The sequence below is a fragment of the Pinus tabuliformis genome, chromosome 7 (genome assembly GCF_031772625.1).
Source record: "Pinus tabuliformis cultivar Carrire ecotype Pingquan chromosome 7, CPIR1, whole genome shotgun sequence".
Lineage (NCBI taxonomy): Eukaryota > Viridiplantae > Streptophyta > Pinopsida > Pinales > Pinaceae > Pinus > Pinus tabuliformis.
In genome coordinates, this window is record NC_142293.1 from 1,293,193,937 (window position 1) to 1,293,199,113 (window position 5,177).

Below are 5,177 nucleotides of genomic sequence, written 5' to 3' on the forward strand. Positions count from 1 at the left end.
GAATCCCTAATGGCCTAATCGAGACACTGAACTGAATGAAATCATGATGGTGATGACTGAAATGATGATGATAGTCTCTTAATGATGTTACACTTAGCTGAGTGATGAAAGTGAGCAGCATGTGAAATTCTTGAGAGAGTAGAAATAACCCTAAACACACTAACGTGTGACCAAATTTTATTTTGAAAACCTAGTGACATGATAAAATTTGACTTTGAGCCCCTAAGAAAACATGGTAAAAGCATATTTCATCATTAGTGACGGGAAGAACTCAATGAAACTAACAAGGGGGAGGGATTGAAATGGGGTTTTTAGAGACCTCGTGCTCTGGTGTACGAGTGGGATGAGAATCCACAGGTAGAGGCAAGGTGGATTGAGTACGAGAAGCCTATAGTTCGCAAAGCACTTGAGGTGTATCACAAAAATATTCGAGATGGGAACAATTATGAGAATGATGTTCATAATTATCACAGAAAGGATAGGGATGATCTGTGCATAATTATCAATTCTTCTTGGCTCTCTAATAAGGTGGAATGGACCACGAGAATGTTATAATAAGGGAAGGTGTCAGAGACCACATTCTTGACATGAGGGAGTTTAGGATAATTATTGGTGGCATGACCAACAACATCACATAAATTGAATGGAGGAATAGACTTTCGCAACTTAGGAGGAGCTAGACTTGTTGAGGGTGCATTGAGCTATGTAAAATTTGAAACGGGAACTATAACCTCAGAACGGTAACTCTGGCCAAAAAACCCCGAAAAAACATCAAAAACAGTGCTAAAAATGAAAAGTGTGTATACTGGAACAATGATTTTATTTTTTAGGGGTCAATTTTGAACATGTTTTAAAAATGGCAGTAACTACGAAATTTTCGTGCAAAATATAGCTTCAAAACGAAAGCGATGATACTAGAACAATGATTTATATTTTTTAGGGTCAATTTTCAAACTTTTTAAAAAATGCTAGGAAAACCAAATTTTTATGTGCCAAACAAAGTTGTTTATAAGGAAAAAAACACATTAATGTTTTTCGTAGAATATCATTTTTCTTTCCTAAGTATAAATTCAACATGTTTTCAACTATAACATGCTAGATACAAAAGAAATTGAAATTTTTCAACTACAAAATTAAAAGAACATGACATTATGAACAAATTACATCACTAAATGAATTCAAAAGTCATTATTTGTATATTGAATAAAACATACATTATATCTCTAATTTAATATTGCATTGTAAATATTTTAAACAATAAAAATTACCATAATTAAGACATATAATCCAACAACATAAAAATGCCTCACAATTTACCATTTAAGACCATATGGAAATCATTAATTTTATTTCAAGATACGATGCATACATCAGTTATATAAACTGTCTTAAAAAATTATTCAAAATCACTCATATTTTCTTGCACACCATCAGAATTCACATGTTCAGATGAGTGACTAGATGATGATGAAGATGTTCCATATTCTTCTCTTTCATCAACTAGTGCCTCATCTGAGTCCACATGCATGCCCAACATTTCAGGTTGCAAAATTCTTCTAGATCTACGACTGGTTTCAACAGACTCCCATCTCAACATTGTTCCTTCTGGTAACAACCTTTTCAGAATCTCTATCGTCTTGAAGTGAAGAGTTCATCTCTTTGTTAAATTGAAGTCATAAATGAGTATGCCAACATCCTCTAATTTTAATATGTCTATGCGGCGGTGATTTATATTTGTACCCTTTCTTTTTCTCTTTCCACCATTTTTTTGTCAACTGCCATCTCTCGCTTATACACACCACTGAATGGGTGTGTATTTGTGGCATACCAATGTACTTCAACACTTGTAACATCCTCATTTTCTATAAAGACCTTTATAACCTTAGCAACCCAGAATGGATAGCCATTGGGATCTCCATCTGCTAGCACTGCAATCATGCAACCCTCCTTAATATCTTGTACTGAACCCCTGTAAAGGTCTTCCATGGCTTCACGTTGTGCATGAGATATTCTAGAACCAATATACATCTCTCTTTCCTCTGCCTGTGAAGAATTAATACCTTGAGCTTGTTGTTGTTCAACAATGTTTATTTCCTCATGTTCATTCAACACATTTTATGTTCAAATAAATGGATTTTTCAAAGGTATATCTTCATTTATTGTTGTTGAAATGATATCACTTTGATTATTGAAAAATGACTCTCACCAAACTGAATCAGCAATGTCAAAATACTCATATGTATATCTAATACATTTTTTAATTTCTTCTAGGCAATCAGAATAATTTATATCTCTATTTTGTCTGCGTGCATTCTGAACTTCACCAACTGATTGTAATAACAATATTTTTGATGCAAATATTGGATGATCTGGAATGAACTTGAAAAATTGCAAACCTGATGATGGTGCCCATTCTGCAGTAGTTGAATACTTCTTGCCCCATATTAGTGTTTTCCCATAAATTTTTTTGATACGAAATTGATGTTGGAAGCTAATGTCATTAAGTTGTTCAATGCATTTCCCCTCACCATATGATATGAGAATAAACCTTCGCATGTCAACAGTTTCTTCCAACACATCAAAAGTAAGCTCTAGCATGTATGATTTCTTAAGACATTCAATTAGTGATGGCAAGCTCCCAACTTGCTTCCTCCTCAATATCACTGAAAAACGACTGAGCATCTGATCAATATGGTCATGAGTGTGCCCAACAAGAAGGAAACCAACTTTTACCTTTCGAAAAATTCTCAATTCAAAGGGCATGTTTAGATATCCAAAAACAACCTGATTTTTGTTTTCATAGCAAACAGAACTTCAGAAAGATTACTAGACCAATGAGAAATCACATCATGAATTATGGTTATGGTCAGATTTGCATCATTATGAATATTTGGAGCTATGAAGTACACCCTTGGCAACAGTTTCCCATTGAAGACCATAGAATTTTTGGGTGTGCAAACAAAATGTGGTAAAAGTGTTTTCTTCTGGTCCATACCATCAATTATCAAACCCAAATATTTATTTGGATTATCATAACACTTCTTTCGATGCTTGTACAACTTTTTCCTTTCTTTTGTTTGTTGTTCGCGATGCTCCTGAAGTTCTTTGACAATTAAATCTACACAACATAAAAAGAATTCATTAAGAAATATGTTTTTATAGTTGATGACTTACAATTTTAAAAGTTAAAGTTATGAATGCTTACCTCTTTCCGACCTTTCAAATTTATGAATGTTTTTATAGTTGATGAATCAATGAACATCCTTAGATGGATCGAAATCCCGGGTCCATTGGTTCGAAATTTGGGTCCATTGGTTCAGGTACATGCCGTGAGGGCCCATGAAATACTGGCCACTTCTAAATATGAGATTCATAGGAACACACAAAAAAGCCTTTTCCAACTAAATGGCTTTTGATTCCTTCTTTAACAAGAGGTTGCCAGTTCCATTGCACCCACGCATCAACTATTTTAGGCGACGGCCATAGCATGGTGCATTGCCCAATAAGCCCTCTTTCTGCTAGGTTGAGAGCCGATCTATAAGGTTCTTTAGTTGGCAAGGCAATTCTGGGGATGGTTTCCATTCTTTTGACAAACTTCTGCTCGTTTTTATTAGCTGGAAGTTTATTGCCTGCAGCTACAAGCTTCTGAAGCTCCTTTAGGTCAGGGGAAGAGGAGGGTCGAGTTCGGGACCCGTCGTGGGGCCATGGCGACGGTACAGCACGCAAAAGCTCACTGAGTCGGTGCGGTGCTCTGGGGTATTTCAAACCCTATACACTACACAACTTAATAAACCACTTCACTTTTACCATTTAAAAATAATTTATTATTACCTCCTGGTCCCAGATTAGATCTGTGCAAGGGTTTGAATTATCTGAAATTTAGTACTATTTGCACTATTTGCAGCAAGATTATTTCACTTACCATCTACCTTCATGCATATTAACGGGATTATCTGAGCTTTGATACACCATATGGTGGCTTTAAATACCATACGCTTCTTCATTGCAATCATCGTATCACTTACATAGGTGTGTTCTGTATGGAATTCCATATGTTGCCTCTACCTGTGTTCCTCTCACTGCCTGCGAAAGGCTCTGAAGGTGCTAATACAGCAGCTATTTTTGGCTTGTTTTCCTGTTTATTTTTCATGTTCATATTGCATAAGAGAAGGGTTAGGGCTCGATTGCCTCGAGGACCCTTTCCATGGCCAATCGTCGGAAATCTCTTCCAACTGATACCGCCTGCTCACCGTCCTCTTAAAGGCCTTGCTGACAAATATGGTCCCATTTTCTTTCTGCGCTTAGGCTCTGTCCCTACCGTCGTTGTCTCTTCTTCTGAGATAGCCAAAGAGTTTCTCAAAACTCATGACTTGATTTTTGCTAGCCGACCTCCAAGGGCCGCTTGGAGATTAATGTTTTTCAACTCTAAAGATGTGGCCTTCGCCCCGTATGGAGATCACTGGAGGGAAATGAGAAAATTGCTGAATGCCAAAAGAATTGAGTCTTTCAAGCACGTGCGAGAGGAAGAAGTATCTGCGATGATCCGTTCAATTTGGGAGGAGAGTGAGAGCGGAATAATTGGTGCCAATATTAGCAAGGGCCTCTTTACTCTCACTTCCAATATAGTTTGGCGGATACTGGCGGGGAGGAAATTTCCTAGCGATAGTTTGGGTGGTGATTTCAAGAGTTTGAAGGATTTATTAGTAGACCTGATGACTGCGACGGGAGCTTTTAACATCGGAGACTTTATTCCTTATTTGGATTGGCTTGATTTGCAAGGAATCAAGGGACCATAAATTTGGCTTTAAAGCATTCGATGAATTTGCGGAGAAAATAATAGATGACCATGTTGGCCATCGCATGGCCGCGAGTCACCAGAAAGACGAAGAGCCTCACGTCGAAGATTTCGTGGATGTGCTGCTCGAGAAAGCTGAGCCCGACTCCAAAATCACACGGGAAACTATGAAGGCTCTTGTTCTTGTGTGTCTCTCCGCCTCCGCCCTCGGCCATTCTATTATCATTTTTTATCATCATTCTTTAAGTTAAATTAATCAATTTCTTGCATTAATTGAATTCGTATCTGTGCAGGACATGCTGGTAGCTGCTGTGGACACGCTGTGAACTACGTTAGAATGGACAATGAGTGAGCTGCTCAGACATCCACATGCCATGAAGAG

At 37.4% G+C, this 5,177-nt stretch overlaps 1 pseudogene; it reads left to right on the forward strand.

Annotated features, from left to right (window-relative positions):
• The first annotated feature begins 3,254 nt into the window (after positions 1-3,254).
• Positions 3,255-4,796, forward strand: LOC149252237 (cytochrome P450 750A1 pseudogene; annotated as a pseudogene).
• The last annotated feature ends 381 nt before the right edge of the window (positions 4,797-5,177 follow it).